The sequence below is a fragment of the Amblyomma americanum genome, chromosome 3 (genome assembly GCF_052857255.1).
Source record: "Amblyomma americanum isolate KBUSLIRL-KWMA chromosome 3, ASM5285725v1, whole genome shotgun sequence".
NCBI classification, from domain to species: Eukaryota; Metazoa; Arthropoda; class Arachnida; order Ixodida; family Ixodidae; genus Amblyomma; species Amblyomma americanum.
This window is the reverse complement of record NC_135499.1, coordinates 218156584-218178167: the sequence shown is the minus strand read 5'-3', so window position 1 is coordinate 218178167 and position 21584 is coordinate 218156584. Positions and strand designations below refer to the sequence as shown.

The window sequence follows — 21584 nt, the reverse complement described above, 5'->3', positions numbered from 1 at the left end:
TTGAGCCCAGCTGTGTCTTGTGTGTTTATTGTGCTTTCTATTGCATAACCAGCGCTCAGTGCATTTTTTTTTCTGTACATTCCATTGCTTTAGATCATGCTTGTACCACCCTGCTAAAATCGCCGTGAAGTGATTGCAGTATCTACAAATAAATAAAATAAACAAAACGATTTTGGTAGGGGATGCCATGCGGCTACATCACGAAAATATTGTCTGGAGGATTTATATACTTATACAGTTTTCTCGGCCAGTTCTGCGTGCAACAGTTTCAGTATTACAGTAACGAAAAGTCAGTCGAATTTTTAAGTGCGACGAGTCCGCTTCTTACACAATTTTTATTGCGACAAAAAAAAAAGAAACAACAACGAAATTTTCACTTGTTGCTACGTTATTGGCTTCCGTTCACTTTGGTTTGTGAGCGGCACGTGTTCTGTACAGAGTGAAAATCACATTTTTTTTTGCGTTATTGGCCTCTCAGTTGTTCTTCCTCTTTTTTTTTTTTTGAAGAAACAAGAACTATATGCGATATTCAACGCCACAGCAGAACAAGTTATTTTCGAATATCGGCATTCGATTCGAAACTTCACGATTGTTGCCTGTCGAAGAAAAAAAATAAGGAAAACAGAAAAAAGGAATAATGATCAACTATGGTAGGATACAACTTAAAAAAAAAAACAGCAGTCGTTAGCACTGGGCCATGGTCAGCAGCGTACTGTATTACTCCGCTAACCAGTCACAAAAGTAAACGAAATCAGCTGTTTAACGTATGACTTTATTTAACAAGCCAGGTGCCAAAATTCTAGAGCTTATGACTTTTTTTCATCTGGTTAGTTTCTTGTCTAAGTGACAAGAGTAGTTTTAAATATGGACTACTTTTTTGGTCGCTGATGAATTCTGTGCGCCGGTCGTGAGTGAGGGTGGAGATTGGCTGCAGATTTAAGTTGCATCCGACTTTAGAGGCAAAACAGCGCAACGAGCAAGGAAGACAGAGGGAACAATGTGTTGTCTTTCCTTCTGTCGTCCTTGTTCGTCGGACTGCTTTGCCTTTTGCTAATCAATGAGGCGGAGTCAGTCAAGTTGTGACGTCATCACTCTGAGATCAGGGTGTGCTTTCGTCATCATTAACGTCGCTGCCAACATCGCCATCCGAGCAAGTGGGAAAGGGCTCCCGCAATGACGCCAAGTAACGCTTCACCTGCGCCAGCCGCTAACATCCCACATCACAGCGAATTTTCCGTTTAGTTTCCTCGTTATGACCAGTTAGCTCTAGTAGTCTACCAAAAGTGGCGCTAGAATAAGTGCGTCCCTGCATGCATTTCACAATGAAATGTAGCCCTGTCAAGGGCTTCTTTTCACATCTCAGCAGGCCAGCCTGACCGATTTGTTTCTGTGCGTACAGAGTCAGAGCGCACATTCAAAGCGCAGTGGAAGCAAAAAGCAAATGCTTTTTACATTACAAATTACATTGAGAAAAAATAAATGATAATTGGCGACAAGGGGAAATGTTGCGTTCACTTCTACTAATAATAAGACGAGTTTTTCGTAACTAAATTTGTTTTTTTAAAGGTATGCTATGCCCTTACTCCTGAAACAACAAACTATATGCTTCATTCCTGTAATGACCCGTGATCAAGGCTGACAGTATGAATAAATGAAACGAATGAAATGAGATGAAGTATGTGTGCAAATTACTGGTACGAAGCGCTGTGAAAAAACCGACCACTGGAAGAAAATGGGCGTAGGAATGAACGAACAGAAAACATGAAAGCATAATGTCTCTTTTTCGTGGAGAATTCGATTAAATCTTTGTGTCGTCATTGTCCGCTTTCTGTCTGCATTAAAAAAAAAAAACGTGCTTTGCCCTGAAAATTTTTGAGTGAAATGTTCAGTAGCACTAACTGGTACACGTAACGTACGATACGCTTGATATCGACATAAGAAAATTTAATATGGAGAGAATCGAGCATGTTCTAAAGAACGAAGGTAGCTTAAAAGCGGTGAAGAGGAAACTGTAAGCATAGTCAAAGATCAAATGTATGCTTTAAGAGAGAAAGAGGATAACGTCATTAGCGATGTGGATATGATAGTTATAGCAATAGTTATAATTAATAGTTATAGTTATAAGGTAGTTACAGTAGTTATAGTAATCATGACCTCAATGAGAGAGGTAGTAGAGCGCAGAATTGGGACATCCCGCCAGTAACGAAAGAGGAAGTAAAGAATGCCTTAGGAGCAATGCAAAGGCAGAAAGCAGCTGGTGAGGATCAGGGAACAGCAGATCTCTTGAAGGACGGTGCAGAGATTATGCTATAAGAACTAGCCACCCTTTATACGCAATGCCTTGTGACCTCGATCGTACTGAAAGCTTGGAAGAACGCGCTCAGATCATCTTAATCCATAAGAAAGGAGATGTCACAGGCTTGAAAAATTATAGAGCAATCAGCACACTCTTCGTTGCCTACAAGGTATTTACTAAGCTAATCGCTAACAGAGTCAGGGCAACCTTAGTCTTCAATCAGCCAAATGATCAGGCAGGCTTTCGTAAAGGCTACTCGACAATGCACTATATTCACACGGAATCACACCATAAATCAGGTGATAGAGAAATGTGCAGAATATAACGAACCCTTATATATAGCCCTTATATTACGAGAAAGCATTTAACTCACTCGAAACCTCAGCAGTCATGCAGGCATTACACAATCAGGGCGTATATGAGCTTTATGTAAAAATACTGGAAGATATAATGGCTGCACAGCCAGCATAGTGCTCCATAAAATCAGCAATAAAATTCCAATTATTGAGGGTGTTAGGCAGCAAGATCCGATCTCGCCAGTGCTATTAACCGGCTGTTTACAGGAGGTATTCAGAGGCCTGGACTGGGAACAGCCGGGGATAAGAGTTATTGGAGAATACCTTAGTAATCTGCGATTCGCTGATGACGTTGCATTGTTGTGTCACTCAGATGAACTGCAAAGCATGATCAATGACTTGAACAGGCAAAGCAGAGTTGTGGGTCCTAAAACTAACATGTAGAAAAGCAAAGTAATGTTCAAAAGTCTCGGAAGGGAACAGCAGTTTACAAATGGTAGCGAGGCGGTGGAAGTTGTAAGGGAATATACGTCTACTTTGGGCAGGCTGTAATCGCAGATTCGGATCGCGAGAATGAAATAACTAGAAGAATAAGAATGAGATGGAGCGCGTTTGGCAGGTTCTCTCAGATCATGAGTGGCTCTTCACCAATATCCCTCAAGAGAAAAGCATATTACAATTGTATCTTACCGGCACTCGCCTATGGAGCAGAAACATGGGGACTAACGAAAAGGGTTCAACTTCAAGTGAGGACAACGCAGCGAGCCATAGAAAGGAAAATGATAAGAATAAGTAGAATTTTTTTGGCTGTAGCAGCACAAACCAACCCGAACACCATGGGGCTGCGGCGTGTCGTCTGCTGTCAGGCGAAGTTGCTCGCCCGGAGAGCAGACGCGCGCGCGCGGACCCAGCCGGTTGTTCCGTTAGCGACGCTAGCGCCACCGCCGACCACTCAGCCCCGGCCGCAGTTAGCAAACCGCCGACGCTGAGCAGACGACGGGCAAGAGGAGTCGGTCGCGGGGGGAACATGGCGTCGGGAGCCGATGTCGCTGTCGGGGACTCGGAAAACGACAAGAAACGCGGCGGCTTGGGCGACAAATGCGGCTCAGACCCGGCCTCGGACGACTCCTCCGAAAGCGATGGCGACGCCCAGCCGACCAAGGCATTCCACCGGCGGATTTCCACCTCTAAGGCCATCAAAAACGGGGTAAGGCGCTGACGCGCACGCTCTTGCGTGACACTCCCGTGTCCGCCTGCACCTGCAAGCGTCGTCCCGCTCACGGCCGTGTTTACCGAGCGGCCGGCACCTCGAGTCCCTCCGGATGCTGCACGCCGCTAAGGCGGCGCAAGTGCATGCAATGCGAATGCTCTGCGCGCTTTGCTAATCGGCGGCACCGCGGTGTGGTTTTCGGTTTGCGCGTGACGTTTGACGGCTCGTTTGGCGATCGGCGTCACAACTTTCAACGGTGTTTTCGTGTCTAAAGGGTGGGCGCCGCTGGCAAATAACCTGAATCGTGCACACCGTGCATGCGCTAGTTTGCTGCAGGCAGTCCCGGCATAAACATCTGCGTGTATCATGTGCGGCCCTGGGTCAGCGAACCGTCAACTGCCGGGCCGCTCCCGTGCAGCCGTCGGTCGGAGTCCGGCGCTGTCGACTTTGCACATTTTCCTTAGTCGCTCGGGGCTTGCCGGTGCAATTTTTCGCGCGGCACGTGCTAGCCTCGGTGCATTAGTGCCGGCGTAGGCAAAGAGCAGGTGATAGTCCAGCTCAGCGGCGCGTGCAACCCCGTGGTCGGCGTGTGATCGAACGCTCGGGAGGCGCGGTCCGGGGGCGCGTAGCAGCGCTCCAGCGGCGCTTTCGCGGCCGAGCTGCGGCGCGTCATATGAATCGCTCGCACGGCACGAGCTTGGCGGACGCGCTTGTTCACTATGCCGCTTGCATTTTCTCCGTGCCCCGTTTTGTCCACTCTGTGCTTCACGACTCGTGCAGCTGCGATAAACAAGCGATTTCACGCAGTCCACTTTTCGCGCTGAATCTATGTCGCCAATTACGGAGAGAGACAATGGACATAAATAGATTTAGTGAAGGGCGCTTGGAAACAGCTTACGAGAGCGTCGCTTTGAATCGCACTCGCAGTCTTGCGAGTCGGCACCTTTGGCAGAACAGCCCGGCGGTCGTGGATTCCGGAGCAGTGAAGAGAAGAGCAACAGGTGCTCGTTGTGAAAGGGGGCTGGGATACCGCAATCAATAGCTTCGCGTGCTTGGCTCTCCTTGAAAAGGGTTGTTCAAAACGGGGCTGCACGCTGTCGGGTGCAAGACACTGTAATTCGCAGCAATGTAGACTCGGTTGGTGTACGTTATAAAGCATCATATAATCGGCCCCGAATGAAATCGAGCCAGCGAAGTAACGTGTGCAGTTATGTCGAGAAAAAAACAAAACAATAACGGAGAAACATCATGCTCAGTGCGTACAGTCGTGATACCGGATATGGTATTTTGGGAAGCTCATTTAAGTGCTGGGCAAAAGGGCCTTCCTGTAAAAGACAAAGAGGAAGAACGAAAAGGGCAGCGCTATAGCGACGTAGCAGACGTTCCAATAGCCGATGCGATATGCCCCGAGTGTCGCGCGTGAGACGTCACTGGGGACGCTTTAATTGTGTGTCCAAATGGGACACAGCAGTAGCAAGGGTGTTGTAAATGTTTCAAATGCCTCCTTAAAGGGTTAAGCATTTAACACTCCGCGGCTGCTCGTCATATTGGTGAACTCGACCCATTACTAGACGAATTATGGTCCTTTTTTTGCTTCTCTGTCTACCGGTGACGGTGAACCGTGCTCCGGCGGAACTCAGCGATATATCTTCTCAGAAAACTTGCTGTGCATCGCCAGCCTGGAATGCGCTGGAGGACAAAAACTTCTCCCGTCTTTGAGTTGTCCTGCGTCCAATCCGCACTCTTCCTGCGTTTTACTACATTTTTTTACTAAATATTTACTACCCTCCTCAGGGTAACTAGTAAATGTAGATCCTTCCTACCCTTTTACGACGTATGGTGGCTAGTTAGTACTGTTACTTTATCCCTAAAATCTGGTTGTAAAAGATAATTTACACAGACTGACGTGTGACTAAAATGGTTTTGTAATTAAAAATTTCTGCTCAGCCGTGTGGTTAGGTAGACTAACCTGTTTCTAACTGCAACTTCATACTTAAGGCTGGTAGCTTTACTGAACGTTAAAGAGCAACCAGCTCGTGAATGAGAGTCAAACTTACGGAGTTAGTAAGAATGGCAAAGGTTTACCCGTGCATACGAAGTGCGCGTGTCGCGCTTTTGTGACGCTTTCTGATTTGTACTTCTCCTGCATTATGAAACTTTGTGTGGGCTGGGTAGGGTTTGATGCCATCTGCTCGCATGATTTGTACACGTAATGCCGCGTATGTCTAAGCTCAACTGTGTCATTTGCGATCAGCACGCTCTGGTAGCTCTTAACTGGTGTCGGGCATTAGTCAAAGCTATTCCAGTGCACACACATTCCAGCGTACACAGACACCTAGCAACATATGCGAAAATGGTTTCTACCCATTTTCTTAGTAAATACTAGTACCTTTTCGTTCATTACGGTAGTGCTGTTCACTAGCTGCTTGAGTTTGTAACTTTGACCAGTTCTACTTTTGTCGCCGCGGTGGCTGAGTGGTTACGGCGCTCGGCTGCTGGCCCGAAAGACGCGGGTTCGATCCCGGCCGCGGCGGTCGCGAAATTCTAGAGGCCCGTGTACTGTGCGATGTCAGTGCACGTTAAAGAACCCCAGGTTCCGGAATTTCCGGAGCCCTTCACTACGGCGCCCCTCATAACCTGAGTCGCTTTGGGACGTTAAACACCCATAAACCAAACCAGTTGTACTTCTACTACCTCCAGTTATTAAGCACGTACTGGTATTTGTAACAAGTAACTGGTTAGTATAGTTACTTGTGAATTATCTGATTGTCAACCACTCTATGACACTCGCAGTCGGCGGCAACGTCTCCCCTCTGCTGGTGCACTCCCTCTGCCCTAATGGTGCACGGCATCTCCTGGCCGGGTCCACTTCCTCCTCTCAACTTTAAACTGAAATAGCTTCCTGTCCGCTTGCGAGCATTTAGTGTTCGAAATGAGCGCATAGCCTCCACTAATCCGACTCCTCCTCGCCCCTGCATCTCGCGCAAGATTTAAGCGCACTTCTTTGGGAAACACAACTCCGCCTGGATTATGTATCTTAGTCGCGAGCCGACTTTGTTGTTGTGCAAGTAGTGAAGCGCGTGCGGGCTTCAAAGGAGTTCGTAGAGCGGGTGGGGCTGTTCGGGACGAGCCTCGCCAAGCGCTCGCAACCAGAGCTGCGCGGCCGGGTGTGTAACCAGACCTCGCTCGTGCGATATGCGCCTTCTCTGACAGAGGGGCTTTTATATCTGTACTGTAACCTGGCCCTAAAAGGAGGAAAAAGAAATGAAAAGGCAGAAGGGAATGGAGGGGGGGGGGATGTGCTTGTGCTCGTTTTACGTTTACTTGCTTATTTCGACATGGATATAATGCCGAGTTCTCTTCCACTTAAGGTTTCCAGTGCGCCAGGGGACTTCGTATACGAGAGAGGGGGAAAAAAGGATAAATTGTGGGAGCACGCTTTTCGCGAGGGACGTGCAGTCTGGTCGCAGGGAGTTGCGGCAATTTGCGCGTTACCTATGGAATTATCGTCTTTCGCGCGTGAAAGAAAATGTGCCCTGAAGTTGGGCGGTTTTGCCTTTTCTTACTGGTTAAACTTTTTCAAGCAGCTGTAACGATGTTTTTTCAATATGTGCGCAGTTACCTTTTCATTCACTGATGTGACCTCTTTTTATTTTTTCTGTTCAAGCGCACTTTGCATATATATAGACGGTAACGGGAAAAAACGACAGGATATATAAAGTCCACCCCCCCCCCCCCCCCCCCCCGTTTTTTTTTTGTAAGCTGGCAGTAACTTATCGAGGACATTTTCATCTCCATCTGCAGTGCCCCGTTCTTGCGCCTTCGGCTTGAATTCCGTCGCTAAATATGCATGTGTGCCATTCGGCCCCCGTAAACGCCGTGCTGAAGTCCACGCCTGGTGCCGCAACTCTTCGGGTGTCACGACTGCGCTGTAAGACTACTGCAATGCATCGGTATATAGCACACACGTCTATCGCTGGACAAAAGCTCGAGCCAGGAACAAAGAGGCTTCAGTGCAAAGCTCAGGAGTTCGTCGCTAGACTGCGCCGCAGATGCAGTTCACGACATGACGCCTTTGTGTGCGGTCTAGCTCCCACAACTAACTGACCGGGCCGATAGAGATCGCCGTTACAGGACGGGCGCTTGCGGAAGCATGCAAATTTCGTCAGATCCGGCGCCCATGCATTGCGTCAGCCGCGGGTGCTGCGCTCATCGTGCATGGTGCTTGCAAAAAGAGGTCGCATATCAGAACTTTTTGGCTCGCGCGGCACCTTCGTTGCCTCTGTTGTATCGCGCTCCAGTTGACCGCGCGACTGAGCGCACTTTTTCCTAATTGCGTGTTCCTGCATGCGCGCATTGTCTTGCTCAGTTCAGATAGCAAGACCACACTCGTTAGCCAGTGCTCAGTTTTTCCTGCCGGAAGTCCCGCTGTGTCCCGGTTTCTTTTTCATCGTGTTTTTTTTCCTACAGAATTTAGTTGTTTTTTTTTGTTACTGCATGGTGCGGTGAAGGAGGAACGCTGGGTTGGGGCGAGGAGGCGAAGAATTGTCGCCAACGTCGGAATCGCGGAGTAACAACTCGGCCGACAGGCCGTATAGCTCTCGACGTGCTATGCTCAGCTATGGGGAACCTGCGCTGCCAAGGCGGCACTGCAATTGTTCCATTCGGTGGCCCAAAACTACTTTTGTCAGCCGCTTGGGCCGCTGCATACGCGAGAACACATTCTGCGCGATTAGATACCCGCGTTTGGCTGACGGCATTCATTGCCTAGCTTCTCTCGGCGTACCCCAGATAGCTGACGCACGGCACGTGTGCCTTCGACAGAGCGCGGAGGCTCACGCCAATAAGCGCCTGAAGGTGGCGCGGAAATGTACTAAGAGTACTACCCAAAACTGCTTGCTCCTCTCGCTAGGCAGTGTGTTATGGCGCTGCAATCGGCAGCGCAAACTTCAGCGCAAGTTCCCCGCTTCGTCTTTATTCTTTTTGTTTCCTTGCCTAGCTCCTCCTCATTGATAGTCGACTGCTTACGGCTGAGGCCCTCGCGGCAGCTGCCACGTATCTTAGGAAGACGCTGTCAGAACTGCTCATCGCATAACAGGGGTTCTGCGCGTGCTTTAATTGTGTCTGTAGAAACTCGCCTTGAAAGCTCGGCGATGTGATGGGCCAACAAAGGCCGTGCGCTTATCATCAGCGGGCTCCCCCACTACGAGCAGCACTATACGGCCGTTCCTCCGAAAAGCTGAGCGTTCTTTCTACGAAAAGCTGGCTTAACTGGCCGCTTTCGGAACGAGACCGCTTCCTCGGCAGAGACGGCATCCCACGTCAAAGAAAGAAAACGAAACTGAAGAAAAAGCCATATTGCCGGAAAGTTTCTCATCGCAGTGGTATAGCGCATCCTGCAGTGAGCGCGAGGGGATCGGCGGCCGCTGTGTGTGTGGGAGGGGGGGGGGGGGGGGGGGGGAACTCTCACCGCAATTCGCGGTCCACCGAGACTGGGGAATGCAGACACTGGATCCCCACCGGCAGCTTCCCTCGGAACTCGCTCCCGCTGGCGTCCCGTGGAGCGTGAAAGTAGCCCGGAAGAAAGGAAGGCGAAATTTGCGTTTCGATGCCGGTTCCACCTGACAGTGAGGGCAGTAAATGTTGCTACCCAAGAGAGAGAGAGAGAGTGCTTGGCACTGCACATTCAAGTGGTGCGACAACACTGAAGTAAGTGCCGGCGCACTTTGAATACACATGCGCCGTATAGCAGAGAATGCGCTCAACAACAAGATTCTCTGTACAGTTGGTCATATATCTAGCGCCAGCTAACCATTCAGTGTTGTCACAAATTAACGTATACTATAGTCGGATACACCTCAAGAACGAAGCTGCAAATGACTCTCAAACGAGCCCCTCCAGCCAATGGCGTCGACCGATTTTCTCCCTCTCTCCTTTGACCGATCCCCTTGGACATAGCAGTGAAATCGCAGGGCTTAATGGTGTTAACCGCGACGCCATGAGAACTGGTCGACGCCATTGGCTGGAGGGCCTCCTTTGAGGGGCATCCGCAGCATCGTTCTAGAGTTGTATCCGACTACAGTACGTTATAGGAGGCGCCTCTTTCGGTGCCCAATAGTGGTAACGGACGTATGTACGTCACCATACCCTTCCGGGAGTAAGCCCCGTCGTATAACCGTTACATTGTTACCAAGCTCTAAAAGCGGGCTAATCTGTGAACACCCGCGAGCGTTGTCCTCAATTGAGCCGTATCGGCGGCTCTGAAAGACTGATATGGAAGATGTAAGCGTGTTTTGTGTCTTCCTTCACCACCCCTGCACCATCGCTCTCGTGGCACCATTATATGAGCAGTCGAATCGTGAACCGCTCTACCGCATTATCAACTATACACGGTACGTGGTTTAAAAAAAAAGCGCTTTCTATCATATTCGGGAGATGTAAGCATGAAATGCTTTGTAGTACATGGCTGGGTTACAGATGGCGCAGGCCGCATTCTTAACATGGGCCTCGTCAAGGTCATGCCACCACAAAGCACGTCTGTCGCCGACCTCGTTGAAGCGCTCAACGAAACCACCCCTTTTCGCCGCCCTCACTTTCTTTTTCTTTTTTTTTTATGGACGCCGCGTGTGTTAACACTTCAAAGCGACAAGTAAAGCAGCGATGACGAGATGGAATCGCTGTGGCGCACGTAGAGTTACAAAGCTGCCGCCGGAAACGATCTCCACCTTGATAGCAGATGCTTCTAAAGCCCGCATCGCGCGCTTCCGCTCCGGCCGCGCTGATAGCTGTTCCGACATGAAGTTTGCAGCAAAGTTCGCTTCACTTTCGATGTCATGTTCTCGCCCCGGTTCGACGTGGTTCCCGGGCTGCACCAGTGCGCCAGGAGTGGTATGATGCCTTCCAGGGATCTATTCATGTGGCGTCGAGATTGACTAATTCCCCATATATGGGCATTGAGCCTATCGCGTCATACCTTCAAAGGGGCTCTGAAACGCTTTCTGAGGAGAGCACATTAACTCACTTAATCACTGCACTGCGTTGCCATGAAAACCAGAGCCAAATAATACTCTTCTACACGCAGCAGACGACCCGCAGTCACGCGTCAAAGTTGGCGAGCCCTTCCCGGCGACATTTTCATGCCCGCACCCTCCTCGGTCCCCCGCATGTGCGTAGACAGGGTGAGAGGTGGCCATTGGTTAGATTCTTTCAGACGTCAGGCAGCTATCGTGGCCGCGGCCAATGAGCAGCTCCGGCGGGTATGGAAGCTCCGCTCCCAGAGGGAAGGGGGGGGGGGGGGGGGGTCGGCGGAGGAGCGCCTACCTTCCAGCGTGCAAAAAGTGTCGAAAGGAGAGGGAAAGGCGCAAAGATGCTGAAATTCAAATTTTGCCAGGTGGTCGAAATTATTCCGGAGCTCTCCACTACGGCACCTATTTCTTCATTTCTTCTTTCACTCCCTCCTTTATCGCTTCCCTTACTGCGTGGTTCGGATGTCCGCCAAGACAGATCGAGACAGATACTGCGCCATTTCCTTTCCCCGAAAACCAATTATTATTATTATTATTATTATTATTATTATTATTATTATTATTATTATTATTATTAACAGATAACTCAGCTTCTACAAAGCGCATTTAAAAAAAAATTCTTGCTGGACACTATTCGTGAAGCGGCGTGCTTTAACATCCCAGGCATGCCGCAGCTTTATTAAAGCCCCCTTCACAGCCCCTTTAAGGCGGAGCTTGAATGTCCCCTCCAGTTCTTTTCACGGAGGCTAAACGCAAGAGACGCCCTTGTGCTGTGCGATGTTGGTGCACGTTAAGGAACCCCACGGGTGTTCGAACTTATTCGGAGCCCTCCACTATACTGCGCCTCTCTCTCTCTCTTCCTTCTTTCACTCCCTCGAGTTGAGGTCTCCGCTGAGAAATGAGACCTCTTTCCTTTCCCTAGTGGCGCATTTCGCTCGGTCTTCCGCGCGAGCGCTGCTCCGGAAGTGTTGGTGACATGCTCACACGGGCACAAGCAGCGCGTGTGTATTTCAGTAGGTGACGCGAGCCGCGTAGATTATTAGCCTCCATTGCAACGCTCGACTGCACTTGTCACGCAGCTTGACTCAGTGCTGCTGCACGATCATGAGCCCGACACTGGTGCGTCTTTTTATAGCGCCTGTGTTTGATAACGGCATGCAAGCTGCATGCCGGGAGCACTGAGCCGCACTTGCGTGTGTTTCATGTCCCATGTAGCTAACTATGCGAGAGTGTGGTAGCCTTGTGGCTTGAGAATCCGCATCTCATGCGGGAGGTGCGGGGTTCGATCCCCAGTGCCTCAGGGTGCTTTGGGTATAAGCTTTCCCGTGGCTGTAGTGTTTGGCTTCTCTTGGGTGAAATGCTTGGGAAACGGGTCCTTGACCCCACTTTATATAGACGAAAAAACCTTGTGCCATGCGCACTTTGGCCAAAGCTGCCCTTGCGCGCTTGGAACAATTCCTCGTCATCATAACCTGGTGAGCCACTCTGCCCTGGTGGCTCTGTAGCTGCGGTGTTCGGTAGGTGAGCGCAAGCTTGCCATCTAAACGGCGGCGAAATGCAAAAACACGCGTGAACCGAGGTTTCAGTGCGTGTTGAAAGACTTGGCGGTCGAAATTAGTCTCTCTCGCTATACGGCCTGTCTCGTAGGCCACATTTTGTGCGAATGTGGCGATTTTCACGAAATCGACGCCATGCTGCGGCGGCTCCGCGAACTAGTCTACGAAAGATTAGAGCACGCGGTACCATGTCGTTATCATCAGACAAGCCTCCGAAGCCGCCAGGCCCCAAGAGATCTCGGCCGCCTGACAAGGACGGGAGGGCAAGTCCGCCCTCCTGGCACTTGATCTGAACTGGCAATAAAGTTTTTCTGTGCTATGCTATGCTGTGCTACGATCCGTTGTGTCAGTGGTTTGCCGGCACATGCAGACATTGTCATAGTTTTGCCCTGGAATATATATCTTATAAGGGTTGTTACATTAAGCTTAGGAAATCTTGACAAACTATTCCGGTTTGCACGGTTGTATGCACTTACCGCGTGGCGCTGAACGCGCAGAATCATCGCAGGAATTTCTAATTTTTTGATACATGCCATTTATTTTCTGTGACATTCGGAAATAGTTGGTGTGAGCTCAGAAAACGTTGTCTATAGGGCAGATTTTGGAGCGAGAAGGAAGAATCGGTCGTGGTAATCACCATGTTCGCGCGGAATCTCCCCGGGTCTTCTCGTTTTTCTCAAAATTACGAGTTTGAAATATCCCCATTGAGTCACGCGGTGGTCCGTACTGGCGACCAACAGATGGCACTAGTCGCTCAATGTCCAGGCTCCCTCCTCGTTCTACCCTCTCTCCTCCTTCTACGGTAACCACGTTCCGGACGGTAACCGTGGTACGCATTCCTACACTTTCGCCGTACCCTCCTCCTCCTTCTAACTGCCCTCCGGTCGTTTTACATGGCAATTACGTATCGGTGGCGCCTTCTCATGCTCTCGCCATACTCTCCTCCTTCGACGGTGACCCTATTCGGCCTCCCCGTGTGGTTTCCGTGGCGACCACTGACCGGTTGCGCCTTATGCTCTCGCCGTACCCTCTCCCTTCCGGGGTGACCATCCTCCGGTTAGGCATTCCTCCACTCTCCCGATACCGTCCTCCTTCCACGGTAACCACCCTCCGAGTGTTTCCCATGGCAACGCACCCACCGGTTGCGCAGACGACATACTACTACTACTACGACGACGAGGACGACGCGAAACCCAGGAGCGGGTGCTTAAGAGCTATCGCTGTAAAAATTGTGTTTACAGAGAGTGGCGAATAGATAGACCGATTTATTACACCATATCACCGTGAAAAAAATATAAAGAAAAAAAGAGGCCGAGCGTGGTGTGAGCTGCCACCACCCCGTTTCAAAGAGGAAGCTCCTATCTGCCATCCGTCCACCCAGGAAAGAAGGGCATGTGGAAGTTTTCACGATAACGAGATAGAAGAGTCGCTAAGCGGAACTGCGCGAGTTTTCTTGTGCCAGCAGTACACCAGGCCATGGAAACTGAAGGTCCCAAGCTGCAGTGGAAAGCTTGCAATGTAGGATAATGGCAGCGCTGTTAAGTATCTCGGGCCACAGGCTGCCCGCACGGTATTGACTCACAGCACCGTAAATGCGCGATTTTGCATCCTTCTATTTTTGCTCAGTTGAGAAATGCGTCTCTCAGTGTGGTGTCGCAAGCAAGAAGAGCCATCTCCACGGACTATTGAAGAACAAGTTGTGTCCTGTGCGGTGACTGGTCCCGAACCTGGGGGATCAAAGGTACGCTCGAAAAGGAAATTTTCGGATGACGGCCGTACTATGTACATAGACGGAACTAAACAGCAGCGTGAACGGCGGCTCCTGATCATGTGACCGTCTCTATGCTTTGATCAAGTTTTTATCGAGTATATTTTCTTCATTATTTTTCCAGCTTTTCCTAAGGTGTGTCCACTATACGTTGTGGTGTGGGTTGATGCAACATTTTTTTTTTTACAGCCAGAAGATGTTACATACTTACTCTTAGCGACATTGAACGGAGGGATTGGCTATGCGTTCGGTTTCAGCTGAAGACGCTGAAGCAAACATCTCTCGTTCGTCCTCTGATGGCGTGATTCCGCTTCCGCGGCTCCTGATCATGTGATCTCGCTGTTTTGATCAAGCATCTTTGATATTTTTTTTTTAGAGCCTCACCATAATGGTGACTCTTACGACCTACAGGAGGCGCCTCAATTTATACATAATATATTGGCGTGGTTCGCGTGAGCGAAACAGTCTCCTTTCTCGAGGCTGTGACTGCAGCTCGCGGAAAGGAATAAGGTCGACGCTGCAATCCGGAAGGCCTACAAGGCGGCCCTTGCGCTCCCGCACAGTACGTCCGCGGAAAGGTTGCTGGCCCTTGCGGTACAAGACACACTCTCGGAGCTTTGCGAGGCGCACCTCGTTTCCCAGCTCGAACGACTCACTCGTACGAGCGCGGGAAGGGCCATCCTATACAGACTAAAGATGTGCGAACAGCTCCCAGAGAGGGACTCGAAAACGCAATTACCACGTGCATCAGGAAAGCTCTTTTGATCAAACCCCTACCCAAGAACATGCACCCCGCGCACCACGAAGGCCGACGCACAGCGAGGGCTCGTGCCCTACACGCCAAATACGGCCGGAACGATAATGTGGCGTACATGGACGCAGCGGAATACCGGCAAACCCAGAGAAAAGCGTTTGCACTGGTTGCGGTGAACGGGAACGGCGCCCCGTTGGCGGCCGCGTCGATAGAAACCACCTCCTCCGAGACGGCGGAGGAAGCGGCGGTAGCCTTGGCTATAGTGAACACGCGTGCTGATATTATATTCAGCGACTGCAAAACAGTCATTCGCAATTTCGCGAAGGGCCGCATCACATCTACCTCACTCCGCATCCTTCGAAACGCCCCCCCCCCCCCCCTTCTGATTAGAGAAGTTGAATTGATCTCGGTCCCGGCCCACTCGTCTAATCCAGGGAACGAGGCGGCTCACGCGCAAGCCCGAGGTTTCGTCGACCGGGCAGTGAGCGCGCCCTCCGACTCGAATTTCACGAGGGACGGGTTGATCTCGTTTCATGACATCACCCATCACTTTAGGCTGGAGAGGTGCGCATATCCCCCTCCCCACAAATCGTTAACTAAAGCGCAGGAATTTACCTGGCGCCGACTGCAAACACGCTCCCTTCTGAATCCGGCAGTGCTTGCCCTCATGTACCCTGGTCAGTACGACCCAAACTGCCATAAATGTAGTGAAAGGGCCACATACGACCACATTCTCTGCAACTGCGTAAATGACTTCCCTCCGGCGGAGTTGATACAGCTCCCTTTTCCCATGCGGTGGGAGGCCGTGCTGGTCAGCTCGGACCCTAACATTGAAGTACGGGCAACCGAGCGGGCCAATGAGGTCGCCGCCTGCCATGGGCTGGCGGCCATCTAGTATGTGTCTCCTGCAACCTGCTCTCGACGCAATAAATGTTTTACAATCAATCAATGTGATGGAATAGAAACGAGGCAAGGAATATGTCGCTTTCTGGAGTTTGAAAACGGCCTATATGTGAAAGCGGAACGATAGGCAGTTGATGCGACGATTAATACTTCTGTCCAAATGTTCTAGGGGAAGCCCCCAAGGTGGAGTAAATTTGTAATAAGGGAGTAATTACTCATTGTCATCCACCCAAGCGCAGCCATACGGCTACAAACGAAAGCTATACAGCTTACTCAGAAACCTCGCAGTTAAAGAAAAACTCGTCCTGGTCCGGGGTTCGAACCCGGGACCACCGCTTCACCGGAGCAGTCGCTCTACCAACTGAGCTTGCCGGGGCCAGGACGAGTTTTTCTTTAACTGCGAGGTTTCTGAGTAAGCTGTATAGCTTTACTTTGTAGCCGCATGGCTGCGCTTGGGTGGATGAGAGTGAGTAATTACTCCCTGATTAATACTTCTCTATAACGGTTGAATGACTAAAATGATTAGACGAGGCAAGCAAGACCCAGCGATTGTCAATTTATCGTGCTGCTTGCTTCACAGGAAATAACCTCGAAAGTTTGCCATATGTCACTGCCCCTTGAGTTTCAGCTGGTAAAGCGGCGCCCTTTTGCGTTTTTTCTCTCTCACAGATTTTATCAACTCCGTGCCACTTTGAATATGAGTATAGATTTCTCAGTGCATACAGATGGGAGGTATACATACAAATAATGCGGTCGCGTTTTTCCGCGCACTGTCTTGTCGGAGCAATTAACTTCGTCTCGTGCTCTTCGCTTGTTCATGTAAGCAGTGCATGTGGAAAGCATGTGATGGATGGAAGGCGTTTATAATACCATTCTTTTTGACTGATTCTATTCGATTCTTGCCATCCGGCCGTCTGATACCAGCGACAACTTGGACATGCGGCAACCGAAAGGCAAAAATAAACAGTATAAAATGGAATCAGAAAAAAAAAATCAAATCGCCTCGCCGTCTATCTCGGTAACAAAACGTCCTATCACCGTATGCACTCACGGAATTACCAAGGCATAATAAGGTCTGCAATTACAGGGAGGATCAAGGTTTGTTTCGTGCGCTCGTACACATAAGGCTATTCCAATCCAGAAAAATCTATTTTTAGTAGAAATATAGGCCCCGTGCCTGGTAAGAACTGCGCAGCCATGGTCCTGCAAGCGTCCCACCACACTTTGGAAATCTCCCGTTCCCAAGCTGTCTACGTATTGCTGGCGCCAGAAAACTCCCGCAGTGGCCGCCGCAGCGTGGCGTCGATTTCGTGCAAATCATCTATATTTGTTTTCTGTTCTGTCCATAGTGGTAAAGGTGCGCTAAAGAAGAATCTGAACTCGTCTTTTTACCGCGGGATCTCAATCTACACGTTCCGCGCAATCTTTGAAACTTCGAATTATTGTCCTGAGCCGCCGATTACCCTAAATAAATCGGATTAAACGTCCCGGCTCCCGCCTTTTTTTTTTAACTCAACGCGGTAGGTAGGAGTAGTCAACCAACGCGTGGAGTGCATTTCAGCCAGTCCAGTGGCGGCTTCACTTTCGCTTTTATTTTGTTTTTTTTTAGGTTTTTGCGAATAAACAGTTTCAGTCACAGACAATATAGCCGGAAATTAGGCGCACGGAAATAAAAACACGCGTGTACTCTTTGATTTACCTATCACTCCGCCGATGGCAGAGCGGCAAGCCGCCATGGGACGGACTGATGCGCTGGGTGGCTCCTCCTAGCTACCGCGTTGAGTTAAAAAAAAAAAGAAAAAAGGCTGCCACCGTCTGGAAGACGTTGAAGTAACGAACTTTAGCTGTTTGGTTTACTAGACGAAAAAAGCGAAGAAGAACGCGCCCGTTGTCCAGTTACACCCCCTGAATATACCTCCCAAACGGAACTTGCATCATTTGGGGGGTCAAGGAGGGCCTAGAATTCGGCTTGCGGCGCGATATGGTAACGCTTCCATTAGTAATTGTATGTATACAATGTTTACCTATTCCTTCATTGTGGTTTTATTTCTATACCACACCCATAGGAATTTATTTGCTTACCAAATTCGATGCACAACTGTCCCCGGATGGGTGTCCCTTGTTGTCCGAGTATATATAGCGGAGCGAATTTATACGGTCCCGTAAAGGGGCAGTTTTCCTCGCGTTGTAGGATATTTTTTGGGGGTTAGGGGGGAAAAGGATGGGAGGGCACAACCAATTTTAATGGCCGCCATCTTGGATTCGAGTAACCGAAACTATGCCGCCATTTCGTTCCCTGACGTCATTCTCACATAGTTCCACCCCTATCCACCATATTGCACCGAGACGTCATCATTGGCACGCGGCAAGTGGTTGCTTCTACAGTGCTATTATAGACGGCGCTACAAGTCTCCATGCGAGATCTGCTGTCTTCTAGTTGCCGCCACAGATGGCGTTGTGATCTCAGGGTGGTAGCAGACGCCACGAAATCTCTAAACGTGATGAGTTAACGCTCTTGAAAGGCGGGAGCCGGGACGTTTAATCCGATTTAATTAGGGCAGTCGGCCGCACAGGACAATAATTCGAAGTTTCTAAGAATGCCCAGAACGTGTAGATCGAGTTCCCGCGGTAAAAAGACAGGTTCACATTCCTCTGTAGTGCACTTTTAATATATTCGTCCGTATGCATCGTCCTGGCAGTTGCCGCTAGAAGTAGCTATCGTGAGGTAGTTGATGACAGGCAGTTGGTGTGCAATAGCCAAGGGCACGATAAAGCACATCCTTATTAATTTGCAAGCACCTCCAGCCCCCAGTTCGCTGTATTACCGCAGAGATCCGAAGTGCTTTGGGTTTTACGGAAATTCGAGGCGTGGTCAGTTTTAAGAAAGCGGAAATAAGTAGAATGTTATTACGGGATTGGAGGGCGAGTGCGGTAAAGTATGCAAGTTTTGAAAAGGAGATAAGGAAATACACGCAGTTACTTGAAGACACGTTAGGGTTGGTTCTAATCAGCCACATGACAGATGTCACCGGCCCGAAAAAAAGGGAACGTTTCGAATTGTCTGCCTCTGGCAGTCCGTAGTTGAAATAAAATACGGCAGTTTGAGGATCATTAAGAGCAGAATCGTGGAATGGGAGGAAAAAGACATTTCGAAATCAGTGTTCTGCCAGGACACCTGTTCGAACCACTAAATCACTCTGGATGCTATTGTTCTCGTATTATGCCTGTTTTCTGCGTATTTTTTAAAACTCTTCTTGCGTTTAATGTTATTTAGTCTCTGCCCTTTACAGCGTGTTTATTTTACTCCGGCGGGTGTTGTAAACAAGCGAGAAGATGAATTAACTGCCATTGTGCAACCGGAAGTGACGTCGAGATGTGTGTAGACGCTCCGAAGCGTGGCGGTCTCTCTCTCTCTAACGCCTCGTATAGCGCCCGGAACTCTGCGTGCCAAAATCTATATATTCAAGGCCCGGCTGTGTTTTCGAGATAAAATACAACCTCGTTTTTACTTTCCTATCGCCGTTGTAGCTATTCCGGATGTACTACTCAGTTCCCAAGGGTGGCGGCTCGAAAGGATGCGGAAACCGCTCGCTTTGATGCGCCTAGCGACGCACGATATGCACGCGTTTCTGTATATATACAAATGGTCTATAGACAGTCTATAGACTTCTTATAGCCTCTGTTGCCTTCCTATAGATATTTCTATTCATAGTCTATTAACAAAAGTCTACTAAAAGTGTATGGCCATTAATCTGTGGATTATCTATGGACTGTCTATAGGATTTGTATCGCGTATAGACTGTTCTCGATGGTTTGTCTATAGATAGCCTATAGACTTTATAGACAAAAGTTGTGGACAGTTTATAGACTGTCTAAAGATATTTTTGTAAGGATACGAAGAGCGACTGGTGCGTGCCTTGCCTTTGCATGCCCGGCGATTTTGTTCCACAGTACATGGGAGTGTAAAAACAATTATTCATTCCATAAACTAAAAGAGCCCAATGCGGAACAGTGGGAGAGCCTGCTCACCAGCAGCGTGCTGGCGGTCCAAAAAGGACAGGTCCAGCATGCGTATGAGGTAGCAAGACTCAGTGGGGCCCTGGAATAAGGGCACCACCCCTGGAAGACTCGGAACTTCAACATGAAAACACTCGGGTCCCGCTGAATCGACCAATTTTTGGCGCCCTCCGCTCGTGGCTTTCTTTGCGTAAAGTTGGCTTTGAAGTAAATTATTAAGCAGGAGCTCGAGTGCCGCCCTAACGGGACGTCATTGCGCGTTTCGCATTGGTTGGAAAATGTGGCTAATCTGACGTGTCGGTGCGGCGCAGTCGCCGTAAAATCGTTATGACTGGACAGAAAGTGCGGAAGGCTACTAATACCGAGAGGAATGAAAGGACGTATTGAAGGCAAAAGCGTTGAATACGCGAAATTTCGCGTCGAATGGAAGTGAATTCATTACGATTTCGCAAGCCAGTGCTGGAGCATTAAATATAGCACGGCTGGAACACCGCTCTACGTACTATGCATGTGTTCTGCCCGAGTGACTCAATTCATAATGATGTGCTCTCACCATTGCTTGTACTTGTCGCTTTCGCGTTTGTATATAGGCACCGATTCCGGCTGCTTGTGCTCGGTGGTGATTTACTTTGGGGGGGGGGGGGGGGGGGGGGGGCTACCGTCTGTCGCCCGAAAAGCTAATTTACGTCTGAAGAGCGTTCGTTTGTGGACATCGAGGAACGAGACTCGTAGAATTGCTTAATGACCAGGGCGCCGCGCGCTGGAGTTCTTGGCGGCCGTTCTTCGGGCCTCATGAATACAAAATTTTCTCGCCCAATGGCTCCCAATTGCGAATCCCCCGGGCGTTCTTTTGTCTGCGAATGTGGCTCCAATCAGCGGAGGCGGCTGCGGCATGCAGCTCGTAGTCGGAGTGAATGATGTTAGGAGTGAAAGTTCGAGCGAATGAAAGAAAAGACGGAGAAAGAACTGCCATGCTTGTTGGTGCGGCTCGGACACGCGCCTGCTCCTAAGCATGCACCGCTTTGAAGCGGGGATGTAGCCCGGACGAGTGGGACGGACGCACTATACGCTGTTAAAACGACGTGTGTGCGTGTATGTGGGAGGGGGGGGGGGTGAGGAAGGCTGAAGAACGCTGGTGCGTAACGAGGCGTCCCGCGTAAGCTTCATCGTGAAAAAAAAAAAAAAAACACCGGTGCGGCCGTGACTACGCGGCTGCCTGTCGCTGCAAGATTGGTGAAATGGCCGCTGGCCCTTTTTTGCGAAAAGGTCGTGGTGCCTTCAGCGACGGCCTGCGAAGCGAGGACAGTGCCGCCGGTGTAAAGTTTTTGTTTTGCCACTGCTGTGAGAAGCGGAGAAGCGCAAAAACAGGAATTTCGAAAAAAAAAAGCGAGAGGCAAGAAATGCATGCGCGTGTGCTGGCTACGCGAGAGAGAAGCCGGCACGTACTTACTGTAAACGAGGTTCGTTGCGTGGCCTGGAAGCCGCCTTTGCTGCTCGGCTCGCCGGGTTGCGGCGGGAAAGCCGTCGTTCGTTTTCTGCAGGAGGGGGGGCACGCGTCCGTGCGTCGAATGTCTTGTCTGACGTTGCGACAGTGTGCGAACATGGCGGGACGGAATGATAAAAAAGGAAATGTAGCGGGTAAGTATAGAAAAATGCCGGTAAGTCGGCCTTCCTCCCGGTCGACTCTCGACGCTGTCACTTTGCGGGCCGAGTTCACTTCGTTCTACAAAGCAGAGAAAGAGGATTTTTTTTTATTTGC

General features: G+C 49.8%; 1 protein-coding gene across 1 annotated transcript in view; it reads left to right on the top strand.

Annotated features, from left to right (window-relative positions):
* Positions 1-3556: 3556 nt before the first annotated feature.
* The window catches only part of LOC144126086 (diacylglycerol kinase delta), a 126202-nt gene continuing 108174 nt past the window's right edge, over positions 3557-21584 (top strand). Inside the window, exon 1 of the mRNA XM_077660013.1 lies at positions 3557-3826. The gene's annotated coding sequence lies outside the window, so the exon portion shown is untranslated. The remainder of the gene's footprint in view (positions 3827-21584) is intronic.